This window comes from Scyliorhinus canicula, chromosome 13 (genome assembly GCF_902713615.1).
Source record: "Scyliorhinus canicula chromosome 13, sScyCan1.1, whole genome shotgun sequence".
NCBI classification, from domain to species: domain Eukaryota; kingdom Metazoa; phylum Chordata; class Chondrichthyes; order Carcharhiniformes; family Scyliorhinidae; genus Scyliorhinus; species Scyliorhinus canicula.
Genome location: NC_052158.1, coordinates 57,909,891 through 57,936,264, shown reverse-complemented (window position 1 = coordinate 57,936,264; position 26,374 = coordinate 57,909,891).

Below are 26,374 nucleotides of genomic sequence, written 5' to 3'. Positions count from 1 at the left end.
AGCACATCACCAAAATGAAGCAAAGGTTTCTCCAGCTGTTGGTTAACAATGGACAAGAGAGGGAACTGTGCTCCAGATACTCCCACTTTCCAACCCTCGCACCCCCACTTCACCCCATGCCACTTAATCAGAAGTAAGAGGAAAATGAAGAGGAAAGCGTTTTAGTTCCATATTAGGAATCACTTGAGTGTTATAACAATATCACAAAGTTAATGGGCGGGATTCTCCGATCGCCGATGCCAAAATCGCATTCCGATTGCAACCAAATCGGTGGCGGTGCCGTTTTCGCAATGCTCAGCCCTCTCCAAAACGGCCTTTTCGCGTGCGCCGCATCGACAGCTTCAGGATGTTGCCTGAGGCCCATCTCCCAATACTCCGCCCCAGACCAGCCGAGTTCCGAAGGGGATGGGTCGCTCATGGTCTCACCCATCGGGAACTCAGCGTGGCGGCTGCGGACTCAGTCCAGTGCCACCACAGTCAGGGGAGGGCCGATCCGGGGTCATGGGGGACTTTGTCAGGGGCTGGAGGCATTGTTGGGGTGTGGTCCAGGGTTCATGAGCCAGACAAAGGGGGGGTACTATTTTGCAGGTCGGGTCCGCACGCGACTAGTGTCATGTTGCATGGTGCGGCCGCCACAGGCCGCCATAGTGCGCATGGGCAGCCATGAATCTGGCAATTATCCGGGCCGATTCAGCAGCTAGAGCCGGGTGCTGTACACTGCTTGGCTCAAAGCCCCCAGCCAAGCAGAGGATCGGTGGTTGTTATGCGCTGAATATTCGGGTGTAAAACACCACCATTCCAATGCCAGCGCAAGGACATAGCCTCACAATCGGAGAACCCAGCCCATGTTTTTGAACGTATTACTGCAGTATAAACTTCATTTCAAGTCCCCGTTGTCTAGTCTTGTCCATTCTTATCTCTCATCTCCCAGGAGACCATCAGCATTGAGAAGAATTATGTGACCAGAGTAGAAGATGGCTGTGAATCAGATGGAGAGATTATTCACTGTGAGAATGATTTGTGTCAGTTGCTGTTTGTTCAGCATTGTGGTGCCATATGGCTTCACACGCTCAGCTTATGTGAACCGTGTCTGGATGAGTTTGCTGTGGTGTTTCAGCCAGCTAGATGATTGGCTGCAGGCATGCTGGCCACACCAGGCTCCTACCTATCCTCCTTCCTTGTCTCCTCTGAACATGCACTGTGGTCCTTACCTTCCTCTACCCGAAGCTCAAGTCCTCTCTTATAGCACTATGTTGTGCAAGGCACAGCAGACTGATGTGTTGGGTGTGCTGGGTCTATGTGGACTGCGTTTGATGCAGTGTAGAGAGAGACAGGCTTCCAACACTTGATGAGATGCAACACAATTTTATTTAACATCTAACTATATTACATGCTTAACTGTGGGTTGACACTATGCTGACTTGACTGGAGACCTGAGGCTAGCCTGACCAGACTAACTGACTACCACATGGTGTTTGTACTAGCTGCTGCTCACGGGCTCTGACTGTCTCGCTGGATCCCGAGAGAGCGGGAAAACTGGTGCCCTCTGGCTTTTTAGTAGCCATGTCCTGTCTGTGGGATTGGCTGCTGGTTCTGTGTGCTCACTGGTCATCCTGTGTGTCAATCACCGCCTGTCTGCATTCCATCATATACATGGATGTATATTATGACACAGACCACAATAATTCAGGATGTCCTTGCTGGTAAAACCTAAATGGTGGTCACGGAACTGCTGAGGTACCTGTATCCCATTTTCAGCAACGCATTGATTAAAGGATCAATATTGACCAGAACACCAGGCAGAACTCCCCAGCCCCCCTTGATTGTGCCACAGAATCTTTTACAACGACCTGAGAGCACAAACTGTTAACATTTCATTCAAAAGACACCTCTGCCAATGCAGCTTTCCCTCTGGAGTCAGTGGAGTTGATGTTCTCAGGGTGCTATGTCTTTTCGTCCGACGTCATTTCGTCCAACGACACTTCGTCCACGTCTTTTGGTCCTACGTCTTTTTGTCCGCACGTCTTTTGGTCCTACGTCTTTTTGTCCGATGATTTTTTTCGTCAAAGACTTTTTGTGACTTGTTACGTTTTTTTGTCCGATGATTTTTTTTGTCAAAGACTTTTTGTAACTTGACTTTTTGTAAATAGAAATCTTCTCTAATGCACATAGCAAGTTATAATATGTAATAAAGGATCTTTCCTTTAATGAGCCTCGTTAAAGGATAGTTATTATCGTTCTCTTTCTTAATTCGCCCATCCCAAAATGGCAAAGTTCATTGTGTCAACAAAGAGCAAAAGGAAGGTAGCTGATGAAAGTAACTACATCTACGATTTTCATTCAAGCAGTACAAACCTAGGAAAAGAATACTGGAGATGTGAGAAAAGAAGGCTGTGTTCAGTGCGGATTCACACGGTAACGGAAAACAATGAGCCGAAAATTATTCATTTTTCTAATGAGCACCTTCATCCAGCTGATGTTGATTCGTTAAATGCTAGAAAAGCAGTTGCAGAAATAAAGCATGAAGCAGTGGAAAACATAGCAGCAAGTTCGCGTAGCATTCTAGCGGCCAAGTTTACGCAGCTATCAGAAAATACCTGCTCTCAACTACCTAGGTTGCCCGTCGTCTCAAGGACTATTCAAAGGTGCCGACAAAAAAATTCTGGATTTCCCGCTAATCCAGCGGCTAGACACGGTTTTGAAATACCTGACGAGTATTGTAAACTTGACAATGGCGAACAGTTTCTGAGTTACGATTCGGGCGCCGAGGATCAACAGTGCTTACTAGTATTTGCATCAGAAAGTGCTCTTCAGGATTTAGCATCATGTCATCATTGGGCATGTGATGGAACATTCAAGATTGTGCCACAATAGTGGTTTCAATTGTTCTGCATTCATGTACAAGTTAAAGGTAGCAGTTTTCCACGGGTCTTTGCATTACTGCCGAATAAAAGAAAGCAGACATACGAATTATTTTTTGACCAATTGAAAATTATGCAACCTAATGCAGATCCGATTGATATCATGGCAGATTTCGAAGTTGCAGTTCACAAGGCAATTAATTCATCATTCCTTAATTCATCTGTCGTGGCATGTTTGTTTCATTTGAGACAATCTGTGTTTCGAAAAATTACAGATTTCGGCCTCAAAGAAAAATACAATACAGACTCTGAATTCTGTCTTAAAATTCGATGTTTTTCAGCATTAGCTTTCCTCCCCGTTGAAGATGTCGAAGAGGCTTATGAAGATTTGATAGACGATGAAGAAATACCTGCTGAATTCATCGTTTACTTCGATTTGAGTTACATAGGCATTGTGAGAGGACGTGGTGCTAGACGAAGGAGAGAAACACCTACATTCCCGACAGCTGTATGGAATGTTAATCAGCGTGTTCTACAAGATCTACCGAGAACAAATAATGCTGCTGAGGGGTTTCATTCTGCGATAAAGCGTTCAGCGGGTGGAGCTCATTTGAATATTTGGAGGTTCATCAAAACTCTGAAGGAAGAGGAAGGGTTCATAATAGGCAAAAAGGCTCAAATTCTTCGGGGAGATCAGTCGACTTCATGTACGCGATATAAGAAAATAACTGAACGCCTCAAAAAATTGGTCGTTGAATATGATTCTACAACAAAAATTGATTTTTTGAGGAATGTTGCATACAATTTAAATCAATTTTAAGTAATTTTAAGAATTTTTAAATACATTTTCCAACTGTATTTTCTAAGTGATATGATATCTTTCAGGAATTTTAAGTAATTAGTAAACTTTTAGATTTTTTAACTGCATTTTTCAACTTTTGCTGTATTTTACTTGCATTTTATCAATTAAATTCTCATAGTAAACTTTTAGATTTACTTGCTGTATTGTACTTGCATTTTATCAATTAAATTCTCATTGAAGATATTATACCTGGTTTTCTACGGAGTTTATTTGTAATTGGATAATTGGACAAAAAGATGTTGGACCAAAAGACGTGGACGAAGTGTCGTTGGACGAAGTGACGTCGGACGAAAAGACGCGACACGGTTCTCAGACCCCTATAGTATTGTAATTGGAAATGAAACGTGCTGCTGTGGGGCAGCACGGTAGCATTGTGGTTAGCACAACTGCTTCACAGCTCCAGGGCGGAATTCTCCCACCCCCCCACGCCGGGTGGGAGAATCGGTGGGGCACCACGCGAGTCCCGCCACGCTGCCCCGGCACCCGCACGCGATTCTCCCACCCCCCTAAACCGGCGCGGCGAGATTTACGGCTGGCCGCTGGGAGAATTGCAGCTTGCCGTTTGTAATGGATGAGCGGCAATTCTCCGGCCCGGATGGGTCGAGCGGCCTGCCCAATACGACGGATTCCCGCCGGCGCCGTCCACACCTGGTTGCTGCCAGCGGGAACAGCGCGGGAATGCTGGTGGGGGCGGCCTGTGGAGGGGGGGGGGGGGATCCAGCACCAGGGGGGGCCTCAAAAGGGGTCTGGCCCACGATCGGTGCCCACCGATTGGCGGGCCGGCCTCTCTGAAGGAGGACCTCCTTTCCACCGCTGTCCCGTAAGATCCATCCGACATTTCTTGCGGGACGGCCGTGGGGATGACGGCAACCACGCATGCGTGGGTTGACACCGGCCAACCTGCGCATGTGCGGGTGACGTCATTTACGCGGCGCCGCTCCTAGCCCTCCAGGGGTGGGAGAACAGGGGGCGGGGAGCGGCCTCCGACGCCGGAGTGAAACACTCCAGTTTTCACTCCGGCATCGGGACTGTCTCCGGATGGGAGAATTTCGCTCCCAGGTTCGATTCCCAGCTTGGGTCACTATCTGTCCAGAGTCTGCACGTTCTCCCCATGTGTGCATGGGTTTCCTCCGGGTGCTACGGTTTCCTGTGCAGGTTAGGTGGTTTGGCCATGCTAAATTGCCCTTAGTGTCCAAAATTGCCCTTAGTGTTGGGTGGGGTTACTGGGTTATGGGGATAGGGTGGAGGTGTGGACCTTGGGTAGGGTGCTCTTTCCAAGAGCCGGTGAAGCCTCGATGGGCCGAATGGCCTCCTTCTGCACTGTAAATTCTATGAAATTCTATGAAATGACAGGGATCGGAAAACGATTGTGTGGCTAACCCTGGGTCGAAATGTGCATTGCATCATTAATACTGCACATTGTTACTGCACTGTTGACTTTATACTGGCTCTTCAATTTATGGAAAGGGCACTTGGAAATGCACTTCTCATCTCTGCCAATAAGCCAGTTGATGGACTGAAGACCTGTGGAATTGATCGATGTACTCTCAGGTTGGTGTGGCTAAATATAGAGGTGGAAGATTAATGATTTTACTCCATTTCAATCATTAGCAGTAAATTCTCAGAACGGTTCAGACACACCAGCGCATCGTATTCTCCACACACAAATTAAGGTCGTCACATGGACTTGAGGCTTTCAAAAAGAAAATACTGTGGATGGGAGAAGCTATAATAAAAGTAAAAAATCTGGAAACACTCAGCAGGTCAGGCAGCATCAGTGGAGAGAGAAGCAGAGTTTGAACGGAAACATTTGTAAGTGTCATTTTGGGTGCGATTGGCAGACTGTTTGTTGACAGCTGCGTTGGCACGATGGCGGTCTGTATTTAACAGCACCTGATGCTGGAAATGAGCCCCCCATGAGCTTCTTGTCATTACTGGCTGTCTCACTGTCTGATTCTCCAGACTCGCGCCTCAGCGCCTCTCCGCTAAAAAGGGGGATCTGCTTTTAAATTCTCCCTCACCACTCACTCTCAGTCAGCACGCAGGCATAGCAGCATGCAGACCTGCTCCTTACTTTGGGGATGCTGATCTGGCCAGGCTTTGCGATGCTGTGAACACGAGATGGGATATCCCGTTCCCCCGAGGGGGCTGAAGGTCCAGCAGCAGGGTCACCAATACCACCTGGGAGTCAGTGGCAGTGGCTGTCAGTTCGGGCTGCATGACCAGGTGGACACCATACAATTTTGCCCTCCATCGAGCTGCAAGGGTAAGTTACCATCTCTCTGCTGGCATCGGTCCTGCCTGGCACCCCTCAAATTTCCACCCCCACCCCCAAATTACTGGCTGCTACCTCGCACCCACCTCACACCATCCAGCATAACCACTTCATGTCCAGGTGCGGTGCCCACTCTTACCACCTGTTAAAGATCCCCTCTGACCCATCAAGCATGCGATTCACAATGCCCTCCCTTTTTCCCGCAGGAGAAGGCCATAATAAGCACGAAAGGGCCAAGACCGGGGGGGGGGGGGGGGGGGGGGGGGGGGGAGTCCCAGAGATTCAAATCCTGACCCGCTATGAGGAACGGGCCCTGGAAATCGTGGGGTTGACTGCGGAGACAGCAATGACTGACCGAAGTTTGGCCTGCGCCACAGACATGATGATCCATTGCCCTTCACCCAGATAACCTGTCTCAAGTCAGTTGTTCATGTCAGACAAAATGATCCTTCCCTCTCACTGACCTCATGTCCATTGTCTCGCAGGATCTCCATCTGATGAGGCCGGGCCATCCAGAGTCATTCAATCCCTGCCACCCAAGAGACCACCTTGGAGGATAGCACCGGGGGAGACCACTATCGAGCAGTCACAGCTATCACCCCCACCTTCAACCAGTGCAGAGACACACACCTCGGTGGGTGACATTAGTGGACAGGCTTCTGGGACACAATCTGGTGAGACCCACACAATTGCTGATGCACATCAGGTGGATGCAGGAACATTGAAGGGAGTCAGCCGTTAGAGGTCTGCTGGATCCCAGGACTCAGCTAAGTCTGAGACGACCATTGCTGAAGCCCTCAAACATCGTGCCTCATCAATGGGGGCATGTCCCGGATGCAAGAGGATATTCCTGCGGCACTCCAGAGAATGGCCCAATCAAAGAACAAAGAACAATACAGCACAGGAACAGGCCCTTTGGCCCTCAAGCCTGCACCGACCATGGTACCTGCCATAACTAAAACCCTGAACACTTTGGGAGTCCATATCCTTCCATTCCCACTCTATTCATATATTTGTCTAGATGCCTCTTAAATGCTGCTATCGTACCTGCTCCCACCACCTCCCCAGGCAGAGCGTTCCATATATTTACCCCCCTCTGTGTAAAAACACTTGCCTCGCACATTTGTTCTAAACTTTTCCCGATACACTTTAAACCTTTCTCCAGTACTTGACTCTCCGACCCAAGGAAAGAGCATCTGACTATCCACACTGTCCATGCCACTCAGTCTTCTGAAGGCACTGATGAGCACCGCTGAGCATGTCGACACCATTGTCCTGACAATGGGAAACCGCCTGGACCGGCAGAGCCAGATGATACAGAGGCCTCTGGATCTCACTTCAGCTGCCCCTCCATCACATGTGGACCCCCATGACCCTACGGTCACCATCAGGGAGGAAGAAGCACTGGAAGCCAACCCGGGGCCTGCCACCGAAGAGACGATGGTAGTCCCAGTTCTTCCGAATCCCTCCCCCCCTCTGACGATGGTGCATCTCAAGGGCAGTGGGCAGAACAGGTTGGCACGATAATGCCAGTGACACCGTTACGTTGGCTGAGGCCCTACGGCTCCAGACACTCCAGAGGATGTCAGCCAAGGGCATCAAACACCACAAGGCATGGAAAGCAACAGGCTGCCTCCACCTCTGATGTGCATCCAAGGGTCACACCTAGACACAAGAGTAGACCACGAAAGATGAAGAAGAGCGAGGAGCACTGAGTGGGCACTGGGTAGGTCACTATCTCTAGCTAGGGGGGAATGGAAATGTCAAATGTTCACAATTTAAACATGTTACACCTGATACATGTGAAGCATCTGTCACATTAATCTTCATAGCGGGCCTGCTTGCACCCTCACCCATTGTTTTCCTCTGCTCTCCCCTTCACCCCCGGGCAAAGTTCCAAGATCAAAAGCCCCCGAAGCAGACCTCATTCAGAGGATGTGAGCACGTTGTCAACAGACAGTCAGGAGTCAGACTTTGGCATAAACTGAGGAGCACCAGAGTTAACCTCGCAGTGGGTTATTATCACTCTTTTGCCTTGTATAGTGACCCACTGACAGTGCGGAGACAGGCCCACCACCCTGGGGTAATGTTTCACAGACCCTCGGAGGGTGGGACAGGGTAATCGGGTGGGGAGGTGAGGCAAACAGGGAGGGGAAATGGGTGGGAAAGAAACAAATGGGGAAGGGTGGATTGAGGGAAGGAGGGATTGGGGAGGGTGATTGGGGGAAAGGAGATATTCCAGGGGGAGGAGGGATTGAGGGAAGGAAGGATTGGGATGGTAAGGGGGGGTTGGGGGAAGGAGGTATGGGGGAGAGAGGGATTACAGAGGGAGAGGGAGAGCTGGCAGACAAAGCCTTGGCCCTATGAGAATCAGATGAAGATGAGGGCCTCTCTGGTCCTGCAGACATGCCAGACCCTTTCCACTGCCTGTCCTCTGTCCTCCGGCACCTCCTGCAGCTCCTCCCCATGCCCGTCCTCCAGCCCCTGCTGGCCTGGCTCCTTGTCCTGCTTCTCAGATGTAGTCTCATTTCCCTCCTCCTCTAGCATGCTGCTGTGCCAGGTTGTGGAGGGCACAGCAGATGGCGAGGTTTGCAACTTTAATGCAAGTAACCTTTTATTATGTACAGTATTACAGTTAAACAGACAGAAAAATGTCACTGACTATCTAATACCTCTTTCCCAACTCCCCTTTCCAAAATACACCACTCTCTACATACACGCACAGACACATACAAACAACACACAGGGAAAGGATGAATGAAACTTAAAGAAAATATTAATACAATAAAGGGCTAAAGTTGGTCGATGCAGTGGGATGACTTCTGGTCTTTTTGAAGTTCAGCTTTCGTTTTGATATTTCTTCCTTTTAGGCTTGTGATGTTTTTCTCTGGCAAGGTTGTCTACCTTCTATGAAGATTCAACATCATTCCAGCAAAGGATGTGCTGAGCCCTCACTGCTTTCAGAACAATAGATCAGGGGCTGGATTCTCTGATCCCGACGGCAAAATCGCGTTTGGCGACGGGACGGAGAATCCCCGATGATGATGATGAAATCGGGGGCAGTGCTGCTTTCACGATGCTCCGTCCCTGAGAAATGCCGTATCCACGGCCTCCGAACATTGGCTGAGGCATGCTCCACGATACTCCGCGACCGGCCGAGTTCCCGACGGCGTGGGACACGTGTGGTCTCACCCGTCAGGAACTCAGTGTGGCGACTGTGGACTCAGTCCAGCGCCGCTGCTGTTGGGGTGGGCCGATCCGCGGGCAGGGGGGCATTATTCGGGACTGGTGGCACTGTGGTGGGGCAGTCCGGGCGTGCGAACCGGTCGAAGTGGGGAACTATTTTTGTGGGACGGGTCGGCCATGAAGCACATGCGCGGCCACGGACCTAGCAATTCTCCAGGCTGTATCGGCAGCTAGAGCTGGGAGCTCTACGCTGCCGACATGCTAGCCACCCCTCCCTCCACCCCATAACAGGGAAATGGTGGCCGTTTTGCATCAGTTTTCCTGGAGTAAAACACCACCGGTTTCACACCGGCGTGGGGACTTAGTCTCCCAAACGGAGAATCCAGCCCCAGTTCCTTCAGTAAGCAGGAGTTAGAGATAGATTGTTCCTTTCACTTCCAAGGTCTGAACACTTCAACCCAGTTCTCTCAGAAAGCATCACGCAGGAACCACTCACTGACCCATTGTCAGGCAGAACACTGTTCCTGGCCAACTAACCATTTGCCAGCCAACCAATCTATCCGACTCCCTCCAAACCTGGTTCTAAACATCCATTCTGTGCCGAGGAGTGGGCGCGATTCTCCCAAACCTGGAGAAATCGTAAGGCTGGCGTCAAAACCGGGCGGGTTTGACGCCAGCCTCCCCCTCCCCGACCGGGAACTGATTTTGGTCCCCGGCCGGGGCTAGCGTGCCGCGGCCGTGAACTCCGGCATCGCGGGCTTAACGAATTTCGTTAAGCCCGCTTGCCAGAGTTTGCGACGGCTGATGCGTCGCATGACGTCAGCCGCGCATGCGCGGATTGGAAGACTCCAACCCGCGCATGCGCGGATGATGTCATCGCGCATTTGCGCGAAACCCGCGCATGCGCGGGCCGGGATGCCCCTCAGCCGCCCGCGAAGTGATACAGCGGGGCGGCGGAAGGACACAGAGTGCGCGGGAATCGGACCCGCTGCCCGCGATCGGTGCCCACCGATCGCGGGCCCATGGCACCCTTGGCACGGCCGTGGTACTGCCATGCCAATCGGTGCCATGGTTGCCAAGATCGGGACTTTACGGCCGTTTTTACGAACGGCCAGACCAGGTGTGTTTGCTGTTCGTAAAAACGGCCGTAAAGGGCTTGGACTTCGGCCCATCGGCCAGCTGAGAATCGCTGCTCGCCGTAAAAAAACGGCGGCAGCGATTCGTGTCGGGAGTCGGGCGTGGGGGGGGGGGGGGAGAATAGTGGGAGGGCGTCGGACTAGCGCGGCCGTAAAAATTTACGATCCCCGCTATTCTCCGCACCGTCGTGATTGCGGAGAATTGTGCCCAGTGTTTCTCGTTTCCAAAAAGAAAACCTAGGAACACGGTGTCCTGGCAAGCAGGCTGCTTCAAACCTGAGTTTTCTGCATAAAGGCTCATTACGATTATGGGTCCACCCACCAAAATAAGAAAATAATATAAAGGAAATGGGAACAAAGGAATGACACTTGCGACACCAGTGTTCTTTTGGAGGATTGAATAATCCACCAATTAGTGCTGTTTGCTGCTGACCTTCCCCACTGAGTCAACATGCTTGGTGGGAGAAGACAATGTCGTACAACATTGACTTATCTCATGGGCAGGGGTGATAGTCCTTTCTTACCTTTCCCATCTTCTTGTTTGTATGAGCTAATGAGGTTACACTCTGGGCGTGAATGAGTCTTAAAAACATAAGAAATCAGAGCAGGAGTAGGGCATTCAGTCCATCAAGCTTACTCCAACATTCAACATGATCATGGCTGATCTTTTCATCGAATCCCTACAGTGCAAAAGGAGGCCATTTGGCCCATGAGTCTGTACCAACCCTCTGGAATGGTTCCACCGAACCTGCTCACCTTTGGGCTGTGTGGGAGGAAACTACTCAGCTGTATTTTCCAACATTATCTGCATATCCCTTAATCCCCTTATTATTCGAAAATCTGCTAATCTCTGATTTGAATATGCAAGTCGACTGATGTGATGTGCATCTATTAGTGTACTTTGAGAGTGAGGGTAATGATACATCTATGTGATCGCCAGTTATTCACTGGGAGTGACAGAGGCAGTTTTGTGCTGTTGAGTGTTCATTAAGCTCCATGTTACATACTGCAATGTTTCGATAACAGTTATCAGATGTATACACACGGTATTGTCACATCCACATTGTTTCTACAAGTGAGAGGACTAGGAAATAACTGAAAACAGCTGGTGAATACTCTTAATTAAATGAAATGAATGATATAATAAAGCATAATGCCTCACATACAATGCATATGTGATCACTATTGATTAGAACTCAACTGCTAAAGGCTCTTCACAGCATTTCACCTTGATTGCGAACATCAGCCTCGTCAATGCTAGGTCTAAACATCCTCCGAACAGCACCTGTGTCTGTCCAACGTCTGTCCAATGTCACTTTCAGCATTCTCTTAATGCAACAAATCTGTCCTTACCAGTGAGAATTTCAGTACGCCCATCACAAGCCAATTCACCTCGCAACAGTCAGTGAACTGATTGACTGCAGGACAAGTCTTCTGGTCCCTGGCTTTTCAGAGATTGGATTACATCAAGAGATGCGTGGCAGAACGCTGCAAATGTTCTGACAGGCGGGCATCTGTGTAGGTATTGCCCGGGATGTCTTAAACTTCTGATCTCCTGTTGCCAGGAACCTTCATGAATGTCTCCAACCCTGAGCTTAAGGTGGAGACTTTGGCAGGATACACGACACTCACAAGGATACTTACCCAGGAAATGTTGGCCAGTTTAAAACCTGGTCCAATTGCTACACAACTGAACCCATCAGTCAACACCCTCACTCACCCGACTAACCTCTCGACCACCCAACTACTCCCTACGGCCTGACTCGACTACCTCCCGCCCGACTACCCCTCCAACCAGATCCAACGTCCCGCACCCCAACCATCCCACTACACCCCAACCTAATTATCCGCCTACCCACCTCGCCCACATCATACACTGACACACTTCACCCACTCACCCAGCTAATATCCTCACCTATTTACCAATTAACCCACCTAGCCGCCTCACATCCTCATTCACTTACCCACCTCAGCCACATATCCTTTCATCCATTCACTCACTTATTCACCCACATTCATTCACACGTTCATTCAATTCATTCACTCAGGTACTCAATAAGGCAAATTAAAAAACTTTGAAACTTTAAGCACTTAACTTGAACAAAGAAGCTGATGTTGTGAAAAGGGGGCCTGTGCTCGGCGTTATTCTCCTTCGCTGGGCTCTACTGCGGATTCCTGCACTGAAGAAATAGGCAGGGAGACAAGTTGCCTCCTCTCTTTTTGGACCATTTATTCCCATCACCCCGGAATATAACCCTCCCCCTCAATCATGCATGACATTTATTTCCCTTTTAATATTGACCAATCAATTTACCAATCACAGGAAGGTGCCAGTAAAATGTTTGGATCTAATATTACAAATAGCATCTGATATATATGCAATATGGGGCCATTAATATTAAAAGCAGTAATGATATAATGCGGTGTTAGTTTGTGTGCAACCTATACGTGATCCCACTGTGACAAACCAGGAAGGCAAATTTTACTTTAACAACATTGTGTATTATTGTCAGTCTGACAGAAAAATATCCCATTCACCAACTATAGCAGTGTGCAGACAATAACACTGATTTTGGTGACTGCCTCAGCCCTCATTGACATATATTGCATATTGCACCATATGGACATGGGGGGCAGTAAATTCATATTTGGGGGAAAGATTCAATATTTGCAATCCAGATAAACAGCTCAAGATGTTTTCCATTCTGTAGAAGAATTAGAAGACTTTCTCCTGCATGTGTACATGATATTTTTCAATAAAATTATTTCAGAGAAGGAGTGTAACTAGATTATATTTTCTCAGTAATCTCACAGGGTAGAACATTCAGTGACTCCTGAGCAGCAAAGTGGAATGATTAAACAACACAGACCTTCACTGTCAGTGTAAAGCATTGGGGCCCTCATGTGTCTCTGTGCGACACAGCCTTTAAGAGGCTTGAGGTAAAAAACTGAATAGTTCACAATTGTATCTGTGATTTCTTGATGAGCAAATCTGAAGACTCTGCTGATTGCTACATCTCACTATCTATCAGAAATTCAGCCACGATTCTACCCTCTGTTCGCAAGATAATTATGGATGAAAAGGCCATCTCATGAATGACGTGCGGACATACCTATTAGGAGCATGAGTAAGCCATTCGTCCTCACGAGCCTGGTCTGCCATTTGATAGCTTTTCTTACATCAGACCAGTGACTATAAGTCTATAAGTATTTAATTGGCTGCAAAGCAATTTGGGACTTCATGACAAATGCCTTTTTTTCATTACATCTAAATCCAGTCGGCAAAGTAACTAGCAATGATGAAATCAGAGGACCAATGCTGATTCTTTATGTATAATTAATCACTGAGCCATCAACTGATATTGGGAAAGTGGCTACAAAAGATCACTGCATTTAGAAAACAATGAATCCCTGTAGCTAATACAACCTTACCACTCTGAATTATTTGCCACCAACTCACAAGAAACCGTAAATTAAATCTGGGCCGGGATTCTCCCCTACTCGGCAGGGCGGGGGGTCCCGGCGTGATGGAGTGGCGTGAACCACTCCGGCATCGGGCTGCCCCAAAGGTGCAGAAGTCTCCGCACCTTTAGGGGCCAATCCCTAACATTGAGGGGCTAGGCCCGCGCCGGAGTGGTTGGAGCTCTGCCGGCTGGTGGGAATGGACTTTGGCACCACGCCAGCCGGGGCCGAAGGGGCTTCGCCAGCCGGCGGAAGCCCGCACATGCGCCGAAGCGTCAGCGGCTGCTGACGTTATACCCGCGCATGCGCAGGGGAGGGGGTCACTTCCGCGTCCGCCATCGTGAAGACCATGGTGAAGGCGGGAGGAAAGAGTGCCCCCACGGCACAGGCCCGCCCGCCAATCGGTGTGGCCCTGATCGCGGGCCAGGCCATCATGGGTCACCCCCTGAGGCCAGATCGCCCCATGCCCCCCCTCAGGTCCCGGAGCCCGCTCGTACCTCCTGGTCCCGCCGGTAAGGTAGGTGGTTTGATCCACGCCAGCGGGACCAGCATGACAGCGGCGGGACTTCGGCCCATCGCGGGCCGGAGAATTGCCAGGGGGGGGGCCCCCGGCGATTCTCCGACCCGGCGGGGGGTCGGAGAATCCCACCCCTGGTCTTTTTACGCTAATGATTCTATTCCCAGGATTTGTCAATCTGACATCTACCAGCAGTTCAGGAATTGAATTTGAATTGAATTTTTTAGAGAAGAATGATTTGCAAAAATTCAGTACGGCCTTAATTCAATGAAAGGATTGTTTCCCCTTCCCCCAGAAGCTGTCATACATTTTGTGCTGTACACTGTGAATTTACAGTCTAAAATGGAGAAATTTGATTAATACATAAGAAACTCCAGCAGTAAAAAAAGCGTGACAGAAATATCCTGAGAGAAAGCAAATGTAGAAGTACCTAAGCCACAGCATTGAATTCCTTTGACACCCTTTGTGGTAAAAGTTCTTTGTGCTGTTTCTCTGGGAATTCAATGGATTTTGTTCCACAAAGTTACAATGGATGATCAGGAATTCTCCTCCCAGAGGAATTAGTCTGGCCACCGCTGTTGAGATTTAAACAGATGGTTCAGGGTGGGAGTGAAGTTTGGATGAAGTTGAGATTTGGAAAACATTTGTTTAAGCAACCACTCATGACCAATAGGGATTTCATTCTCAGACTTTGCAAGAGTTATAGAATGGGCAATAGTGAGGTAAAACATCCTTTGCATCACTCGCAAGGTTTGGTTTGTTGTATTTATTTGCACAAGGCCCAAGATTCTCAAGCCTCTGGTACAGCAACACAGCATGACATTGGGGCACAATGAAAATTTACACTGCTATTTATATGCTGGTTTAGAAACATTGGGTGCAACCTAACCAAATTCGGTCTAAGTGTGGTAGCAAGCAGGAATCGCCGGATGTTTCCTGACGGCTAAGCCATCAACACCACCGATATCTAATATTACTTAGGCCACTGAATGATGTCCCACGTGTTTTACGCTGAAATGACTGTCCCGCCAGCTGATTTGCTGGGACAGTGCCTGGCACATCCCCACTAACAAGGAGGTGCAACACTGAAAACGATCCCACAGGAAAAACATAGGAACAAGGAATTAAGAGCAGAGGAAAGCAATTCAGCCCTTTGAGTCTGCTCCGCCATTCAACCAGATCATGGTTGATCTCTTCCTGGTCTCAAATCCACCTCCCTGCCTGTTCCCCATATCCCTTTAACGTTTTTTTTTAAATTAGGTATATATCTGTCTCCTTCTTGAAACCATTTAATGATTCAGACTCCACCGCACTATGGGACAGAGAGTTCCACAAATTCACCACCCTCTGCAAGAAGTAATGCCTCCTCATCTCAGTTTTACATCTACTCCTCTCAAGCTATGTCTGTGACCACAAATTCTAGACAAACCCCAGATAGCACACAGCCATGCCACCATGTAGACCAGCACCGTGATTCAGGGATATCGACCTGGCCAGACTGATGGACGTGGTGGAGTCCTGGAGAGACACCCTGTTACCCCGAGGTTGTCGGTGGGTCAGCCACACGGCAGCCAGTGGCGTCCGGGAGCCAGTGGCAGTAGCCGTCAGCTCAAGGAGTGTGTCGAGGAGGACTGCCCTTCAGTGCTGCAAAAAGCTCAACGGCCTCCACCGGGCTACAAGGGTGGCATCGGCCCCCTGGCACCACGCCAACTGCCATCCCGGCAGACCCCCTCCAAGCGACTTTGCACCTGACAGCAGGTCCATAGCTAATTGGGCGAGTTCCAAAGGTTAAGGGTTCAGACGATTGTGCCGGCAATGCGTGGCACCAAAGTCAACACTGCTAGGGTGGAGGCAGCAGTAGAGGGCCCAGGGCACGATGTCAGCAGCACGAGTCCGATGCTTTGGTCAGACAGTTGCGGTCATGACTGAGGGCCTCGTCACCATGTCCCAGGTCATAGAATCACAGAATTCACAATGCAGAGGAGGCCATTCGGCCCATTAAGTCTACACCAGCATTTGGAAAGAGCAACCTACTTAAGCCCACACCTCCACCCTATTGCCCCACTAAGGGCAATTAAGCATGGCCAATCCAACTAACTTGAACATCTTTGCACTGTGGGAGGAAACCGGAGCACCCAAAGAAAACCCACGCAGACATGGGGAGAAGGTGCAGACTTCACACAGATAGTGACCCAAACCGGGAATTGAATCTGGCCCTGGTCACGGGCCTGGCCACTGTTGTAGCCATCTGGGATGGTCACTTACAACAAGAAACATGGACGTTCGCAAAGTCTAAAGGGAAATATGGGCAATGTAATATTCAGGCAGGCACAGAGCCTGAATGTATATTCGTGAGCAGAGAATCCAGACAGCATCGAAACCCCCAACCGATTCGCATTTTAATGGCCCATCTCCTTAAAACAAAGGATTGATAGTCAGGTAACTGATACAAGTCCAGACATTTCGGCGCCACTCCCTTTCCTCCAGAAGCAAAACCAACAGGGTCAATGATCGCTTTGGACACGCCCAGCCATCAAGGCACCCGCCCCTTTATTGGCTCAGATCTAAGGCAGTGATCGAGAACTGCCCAATTAATTGGGTCCAAACCTAAGGACCGCCCAACAGAGTGTGAAACCCTCCAAGGACAAAGAGAAACACTGCCATGAGTTCGATCTCTTTTGGACCTGGCGCTCCGGTGACGTCCATCTCCAACTGCAGCACCACGACCAGAAGAAAGTTCAGGTTCAACGCTCGCTACCAGATGGATGAGCCCAGCTGAACAGAAGTTACTTCTCCAGACCCAGCAGATCCAGATTCGAACAAAGGCCACTGTTCCTCTGACCTAAGCCGGGTGCCTGAAGTTAAGTATAGGTTGTCATAGTTGTTAGGTGTAGTTTAGCTCGTAGTCTTTATGTTGCATGTGTATGTTAATCTTGTGTGTAAATAAAGTAGCATTGATCTTGAATTAACTAACTGGTTGTTTGGCTCTTTGATCGATACCTGGTTGAACCATGTGGCGGTATCATTTGATACCTGGTGACTCTCAGAGCATATCATATCACTATCTGGATAAAAGGGAAACCTTATTGACTGCCATATGTATAGCAAATAAAGATAACAACACTGTGGAGGCCCCGTTGAAGTCGGCACCCCCCGCCGCACCCCCCCCCCCCCCCCCCACCCGCCCAACAGGATGGCCCCCACAGCCTTCTGGCAGGACTCAGCGGAACTCATCGGGAACACGGCCCGTCGAGTGCAGAGAATCGCCATGGGGGCCACTTTCAACGGCCCCCTACCAGTGCCGCGGCAACCGAGCCGGCGCGATTGCCACCAATTCTCCGGACGCCGGAGAATCGGCGGCCTGGCGTCGGAGAGACGTGGCGGAATTTGCGCGCCACTCCCCCCCCCCCCCCCCCCCCCCCCCGCCAATTCTCTGACCTGGCGCGGGCTTGGAGAATCCTGTACCCGAAACATCCGCTGGGGAGGCAATTAGATCATGGGTTACTGTTAGATAGGGGGCCCTTCGCATTAATGGTACAGAGATTTGATTTAATTTGTGATTATTACATTCTTGCCATGTTGTGGTGGGATCTGGATCTCACCAATTGGCGCCTGACGTGGTTCCTAATCTCAGCCTCTTCCACCCTCTAACCGATGAGGTTGGTAGATCGCGTCTATGGAATATAGGAGCAGGAGGAGACCATTCGGCTATTCGAGCCTGCTCCAACATTCATTCTGATCATGGCTGGTCATCCAACTCAGCAACCTATTCCTGTTTTACCCCACATATCTTTTGATCCCTTAAGGCCCAAGAGCTATATCTAACTCCTTCTTGAAAACACATAGGCCGAGAATCTCCGGGCTGCTCGCTAGATGTGGGATTTGCATTGGCCCAGCGCAGATCCTGCGATGGGCTGAAATCAGAATTTGTGCCGGGTGACCGACCCGTCGCATTCTCCTTGTCCGCCCTGCCAGCCAGAGCAGGATTCTGACGCCCCTGTTGAGCTTCCTGCCCTTGACCCAGCAGGACCATGCAAATAGGTCATCAGAGGTATTTTACATCTCATTGATGGGCAGGACGCCCAGCTCCAGACTTCCCAGCCGAGAGTCCCGCTGGCTTGTATTGGTGAAAGTATTGAGGAATGTGGACCTGGCAGCATGCAGTCCGAGTGGTGACAAAGTGGTAAGTACCCTCCCAACAATTGTTGCCAGGGTGAGATGGGAGATGAAGGTCAAGGGGTGGGGGGGGGGGGGGGGGGGCTCAGGCCGGGGGTCCTTCTTTGGATGGGACTCATGTCGTTACTCTCCCAATCTGCAGCCGTTAAACACTTGAAACAGTCAGTCTGTGTGTAAATCTTGTGTGTAAATAAAGTAGCATTGATCTTGAACTAACTAACTGGTTGTTTGGCTCTTTGATTGATACCCGGTTGAACCTTGTGGCGGTATCATTTGATACCTGGCGACTCTCAGAGCATATCATATCACTATCTAGATAAAGTTTTCTCATAACGGAGGGAAAGTATTTTCATCTGTAGACCTATATCATTTAAACAGCCACTCAGTACATTAAAAATACACATCACTCTAGGGCAGCATGGTGGCCTAGTGGTTAGCACAACCGCCTCATGGCGCTGAGGTCCCAGGTTCGATCCCGGCTCTGGGTCACTGTCCGTGTGGAGTTTGCACATTCTCCCAGTGTCTGCGTGGGTTTCGCCCCCACAACCCAAAAATGTGCAGAGTAGGTGGATTGGCCACGCTAAATTGCCCCTTAATTGGAAAAAATAATTGGGTAATCTAAATTTATAAAAAAAAATACACATCACTCATAATAAAGTAAAAGTGTTCTTATCTGTACCCAAAACCCTTTAAAAATTCCAACACTATGCCAAGTTTGAAGGTCTGTTGAATGTAGGTAAAAATCATCTCTTTGACGTCGTGGAAAACTTTGAAGTGGTTTACACAAATTGAATTTTATTGCATTTTAAAGTATAGACATATAAAAGCTTTAATCTGCACTGTTTACATTCAATTCAGTCTTTCTGCTACAGTCTTTCTGTTTGACAGGTTGAGGCATCTTAAAAGGGATGATTCAGATTGTTAATTTTATAAGTCTGGAGGGAACCATTAGCTCAGAGAAGCAGGTGTTTTCCTAACCACCGTTATTTTTATGAGTCTGCCTCTCAAACTTCAAAGTTTCCACCACGTTAAAGGGATTATTTGAACTTCGTTCAACAAACCGTTGAATTTAGTGCACTTGGTATCCCTAGAAAGCGCAGCTGCCCTTGAATTAATGGATCCCCTGCAGAGCTACATGCTGACTCCCTGCAAACTGATCCCTGGTTCTGGACTCTCCCTCTATATCAGGAACATCCTTCCTGCACCTACCCTGTCTAGCCCTGTTAGAATTTTATAATTTTCTATGAGATTGCCCCCTCATTCTTCTAACAAGCACATCTTTCGGGACTTGTGGGAGGAAACCAGAGCACCCGGAGGAAACACACGGAGCCACAGGGAAAACGTGCAGACTCTGCACAGACAGTGACCCAGCCGGGAATTGAACCTCGGACCCTGGTGCTGTGAAGCAAATGTATTAACCACTGTGCTACTGTGCCGCCCACAAAGGCAGGTTCTAATGTGAAGTTTTTTTTCGAGGGGTAACTGCTTGCGCATGGCTGCATTGCATATTCCACTCACCAGGTGGTCTCTTACAATTTCATTGGTGAATGTACCAAACACACACTTCTTTGCCAGAATTTTCAGTGGTGGGGTATATAATTGTACCAACTCGTTCTGGTTCGTGGTGTTAAGGGCAGCACGGTAGCATTGTGGATAGCACAATTGCTTCACAGCTCCAGGGTCCCAGATTCCATTCCGGCTTGGGTCACTGTCTGTGCGGAGTCTGCACATCCTCCCTGTGTGTGCGTGGGTTTCCTCCGGGTGCTCCGGTTTCCTCCCACAGTCCAAAGATGTGCAGGTTAGGTGGATTGGCCATGATAAATTGCCCTTAGTGTCGGGTGGGGTTACTAGGTTATGGGGATAGGGTGGAGGTGTTGACCTTGGGTAGGGTGCTCTTTCCAAGAGCCGGTGCAGACTCGATGGGCCGAATGGCCTTTTTCTGCACTGTAAATTCTGTAAAATATGTCTGTCCATGATAAAAGTTTTTACCGGTGTGCATATCAACGGCTATGGGGAGAAAGCAGAATTAGGCTATTGAGTTGGATGATCAGCCATGATCGTGATGAATGGTGGAGCAGGCTTGAAGGGCCGAGAGGCCTCCTCCTTCTATCTTCAATGTGTTTATGTATTTTGGTTTATTGGTATCTCAGTGTCCATGTAGTCAACTTACTCTTGGAAAACGAACAATTCAGATATTTCGACCACCTCCAGGCCCACTAGGTTCAGCAGCCTGTATACTTGGACCGTCTTCAATTTATCAGAGAGACTGACATGGCAGTAGATGTGCCATTCATTTCCGAACTTGTTCCAATTGTCGGCCATGCTCCTATTGAAGAGAAACGGGTTGATGTGCCAAGCCTTTGTGGCATCTTGATGTTGAGCAAAGAGCTAACCTTATAGAGCCATCTCGACCCACTCCTGACTCCCACTCCTAGGGGCTTTTCACAGTAACTTCATTGAAGCCTACTCGTGACAATAAGCGACTTTCATTCATTTTTCAACATGTAAAGTTGCTGGGTTTTGAATGAATAATGAAAAAGGGCTACAACTTAAATATTTCACACCAAAATCTTCAGCAGCTCTTACACGCCATATCTGTAACCACACTGGTGAGAACTCCCGCATTACCAAAACATAACTTCCTGTGCACAGATCATGGCAATATATACATGAATACACATTCTACACCCTCTTCCTGCTTCCTTCCCCTTTGCCCTCTGGAAGAGATCTCTGTGGCTTTATAGTTCTGAGAAAAAGGCCAAAATACTGACATTTCTTTTCTGGTTCGCACTTCTTAGAGCTCTTTCTGCTCCTGCTATTTCAAGCACTTCTTTGTCAGTCTTAAGGTCTGCACATGGAATTTTTAGCATCTACATTCCAAAGGCCTCTATTTTCTTCCACAGATCTTTACTTATTGTCCAGATTTCTGAGACATATAGTAAAGTGGATAGAATGTAGCATCTCAAGAGCTTTTTCCTTGTTACAAATGTGTGTTTTCTTGTTGTTTACAGATCCTTCACCTTCACAGAATTACTTCTGGCTATTTCTTTCCTTCTTTTAACTTCAGCATTGCATCTGCCATCTCTTCCTATCACTTGTCCAAAATAGACAAACTCATCTACTCGTTTCAATGTGACACCACCCACTTCATTCTGGGGCGGGATTCTTCGACCCCCCCGCCGGGTCGGAGAATCGCCGGGGGCCGGCGTCAATCCCGCCTCCGCCGTGTCCCGAATTCTCTGGCACCGGAGAGTCAGCGGGGGCGGGAAAAGCTCCGCGCTGGTCGGCGTGCCCCCCCGGGCGATTCTCCAGCCCGTGATGGGCCGAATTCCCACCGCTGTCATGCTTCTCCCGTCGGCGTGGATCAAACCACCTACCTTACTGGCGGGAGCAGGCGGCACGGGCGGGCTCCGGGGTCTTGGGGGGGGTCGCGGGACCATCTCGACACGGGGGGTGCCCCCATGGTGTCCTGGCCCGCGATCAGGGCAAACCGATCGGCGGGCGGGCCTGTGGCATGGGGGCACTCTTTTCCTTCCGCCTTTGCCATAGTCTTCATCCCCTGTGCATGAGCGGGGATGACGTTAGCAGCCGCTGATGCTCCGGCATATGTGCGGACTTCCGCCGGCCGGTGAAGTCCCTTCGGCCGCGGCTGGCATGGCATGGCCTTCCATGCCAGTCGGCGGAGCGCCAACCACTCCGGCACGGGCCTAGCCCCTCAATGTTAGGGCTTGGCCCCTAAAGGTGCGGAGACATCCGCACCTTTGGGGCGGCCCAATGCAGTCTGATGCTCATGAATTGGTCCTAGTTAGCAGCTCAGAATAATTCTCACATCTTTACTGTCAATGTCACATTTCAACAACAGACCTGTTAACTTTTGGAGATAAAAATGATCAAATGTTTTTTCATAATCTATGAAGCATATGTAAATATTCTTGTTTACGTCTAGATATTTATCCAAATTGTTCTTAGGTTAAATATTCCCTCTCTTGTTCCTACTCGTGTCTAATTCACTAATTTATGCTTCAAATAAATTGAACAATAATTAAGTGGAAGGTGTCCTCAGGATATAGAGGAAAATGAGGACTAAACATTATGATATTAGAGCTTTAGAATTGATAAGTACAGGAAAAGCTCCAGGCACAAATGAAGTAACAACAGGACATTGGAGAAACAGACTTAGAGTGATAACAGAAATTTGTGATCAAATATATACCAAAGGATGCTTTCCAAGTGGCTCAAGACATTAATTATCCGTTAAGTTACCTAAGATCCCTAAAGCAATTTTGCAAACAATTTTGAACTACAAGCTTAATGGATCATCTCATCAAAATGACCTTGAAAATCATAAAAAATAATAAAAACACATTTGACACCAATATCTGGTTTAAATTTAACAATTAGTCTGACATCAAGGGCCATATGCACCCTTTCTTTGGAGAAGTGATCCTTAATTGCACCCCTGAAAGGTCTAACTTTAATTATTATATGATGCCCCTGATTCATTATTCCCCAAACTGCGACCCAATCAATCCTCTTTGTATCTTGAAAACTTGAATCACATCTCATCTGAAACTTTTAAATTCCAGGCAGTACAACCCTCATTTGTTAAATCTCTCCACAAATGTTTACCCTTGGAGTCAGAGTTTCTTATTCGAAACCTATGCTGTACTCCCTCCAAGCTAATATATCCTCCCCAAGGTGTGGTGGCCAGACCTGCTCCCAGTATTCCATGTGTGGTCTGATTGGGGCTTTGTAAAGCTGGAGAATAAATACTGCCCCCTTGTATTCTAGCTCACTTGTTTTAAAGGTCAGCATACCATGAGCTGTTTTGGTTATTAAGATCACTGTAACTCCTGACACTGGACAGGAGCAAGAAATCAGCATTCACTCCATCTACTGCACATGCACAATTCCTTCAACTCTAAAGTAACTGTTGTGCACTGACCCCTCGTAGCCTCACCTTCACCCATTTCCCGCTTACCTTTACTTTTGTCGTTAGCTTGCTGCGTGCCATTCCCAACCCCTGGCTGCCCTTTGTTGTTGCTTCCCTCACATCCCACTCATTGTCCAAATGATGCATCCTGCATCCCAAACCATCATGGCCATGCTTGCCTCCCTCTTGTGCCTGCTCCTGACCCTTCATACAGCCACTGCCTTGAATGAGGCCATTAGGTTCAGGGGAGGAGTGGCAAAGGGCAACAGGTGAAGAGTGGGAAGCTACAAAGGGTTCAGAATGGAGAGGGGGGGGAATAAATGGAAGGCAGGAGGGGAACAGCATATGGGTGGCAGCAAGCGGGAAACAAAGTGTTAGGAGCAGGAGCCCAATGAACTTCAGGGAGAACAGGAGTTTGTGCAGGTTTGGCACTCTATACAAATTAGAGTTTTGGATGAGTTACTGGAGATGGAATATGGGACGTTGGACAGGTGACCACTGGAACAGTCGACTCCACAGGTAAGAAAAGCAAACTGTTTGACCGTGTGACCCGGCGACATACATTTTCCAGCTTGTGTCATTTGTGACTATTTGACAGCTGGTATAAAATGTTTCCTCACAATCATTAGACTTACTGTGCTGCAAATAGATGGATGAAGATTGGTGAGTTCTGCAGTCCTGTTGTTGAACAAGGACAGAATCACAGATGAGCTTTAGTGGAAATTTTGACAGTGAAACAGAGTAATGATGCATGAGATAACTGTGAATTAATGGGATGAAAGCAGTCAGCAATCGTATTACTTTGGGAATGATCTAAGGTGCAATGTTTTCCAAGAAAATTATGATAATTTGAACAAAGTGACTTTCCAATGAGCAGGAAGTGTCTTCAGACACACTATTGCACTGAAGGGAAAAAGCCAAATGACTTTCCACCTGTTTTTAGCCATTTGTATGAAGTGAATGTCATTGTACTGGTAAATTTCTGTTGAATAATCATTCTGTTTTTGTTTAATATGTCACCAGGGTTTGCAGATCTGTGCAGGTTGTTTATACTTCTCCAATAAAATTGCTTATTACAATATATCGTTGCCACTTAATGTCAATACAACATAAAGTTCCATTTCCAAATCCAATAGCAGGAACATAAACAAGACTGGAAAGCCTGTTAGGTGAATTGGACATTCAGAATTCTCCCTCGGTGTACCCGGAGTGTGGCGACTAGGGGCTTTTCACAGTAACTTCAATGCAGTGTTAATGCAAGCCTACTTGTGATAATAAAGATTATCATTATTATTAAAATGATTTTTTTCGGGGACCTTTGTACATGGGCAGTGGAGCGACACAGGGTGACTGCAGGATCCAGGCTTCAGAATATCTGAATTAAATAAGCCCAGGTATAGCAAAGAATCATAAAATGATACAGTGCAAAAGTAGATCATTTGGCCCATCGTGTTTGTGCTGGCTGTTTGAAAGAGCTATTGAATTACTCGCATTCGCCAGCTTGTTTCTTATATCTCTACAAGTTCCTCCCAGAAACATATGTATTAAATTCCCCTTTTAAGAGCTGTTTATATTCTTTCAAATGATAAGGATGGTGCTGGTTAGGTCAGCATTGGTTACCCATCATTATTTGCCACCTTCTTGAACTGCTGCAATCTGTTTGATGCTGACCCAGTCACAGTGCTGTTAAGGAGGGAGTTGCAGAATTTTGGACTGGCAACAGTGAAGAAATGGCGATAGATTTCCAAGTCAGGATAGTGAATGGTTCGGAGGGAGGTTTCCAGGTGGTGGTGTTTCCATGTGTCTGTTGCCCCTGTCCTTCTATGTGATAGTGTTGTGGTTTTGGAAGGTGCTGTTGAAGAAGCCTCGGTGAGTTTAAGATGGTGGGTACGGTGCCAATCTAACAGGTTGCTTTGATAATGTTGAGCTTCTTGAGCTGGAGCTGTGCCTATCTAGGCAAGTGGAGATAATTCCATCACACTCCTGAGTTGCACCTTACAGATTTCGGAAGCCAGGGGTTGCGTTGCTCACCTCGAAATTCCTAGCCTTTGATCTGATTTTGCAGTTCAGTGTTTTTATCACTAACCCAGTTAAGTTCCTGACCAATGATGTGCCCAAGATGTTGATAGGAGGGGATTCAGCAATGGTCATGCCGTCGAATGCCAAGGAACAATGGTTAGATTCTCTTTTGTTGGAGATGGTCATTGTTTGGTGTGAACATTATTTCCCATATATCAGCTCAAGCATGACTGTAGTCCAGGTCTTGCTGTATATGGGCATGGATTGCTTCAGTACCTGAGGAGTAGTGTATGGTGCTGTTATGGTTGTCAGTCATCAGTGAACATCGCCACTTCTGACCTGATGATGGGAGGAAGGTCATGGATGTTGATGGACACTCAAGTCCTCACCCAGAGTACACTATCTACCCTAGTCGACCTCAGTGCTTCTTAGAAGTATGTGTTCAGTATGGAGAAGCACTAATTTGTGAGCTGAGGAAGGGTGGGAGTTGGTAACCAGCACAATGTTTCTTTGCCCACATTTGATCTGATGCCATGAGACTTCAGGGGGTGTGGAGTGAATATTGCCTATTTCAAGGTCTTTTTTTCCTGGCTGTTTACCTTGAAGATATTGAGCAGAGGACACTATCCTGATGAATTCTTGAAGCTATTTCCTGGGACTGAAATAATTGGTCTCCAACGACATCATCATCTTCCTTTAAGGTAGGCATGACTCCAACCCTTGATTCCCAAGTACTTCAACTTTTTTAGAGTCCTTGGTGCCACTCTGTCAAATTATAGAATCATAGACTACCTTCAGTGCAGAAGGAGGCCATTTGGCCCATCGAGTCTACATCAATCCTTCGAAAGAGCACCCCACTTCGGTCCAATCCCCTGCCCCATCCCCGTAGGCCCTCCCGACAATTTATCATGGCCAGTCCAACTAACCTGCACATCTTTGGGCTGAGG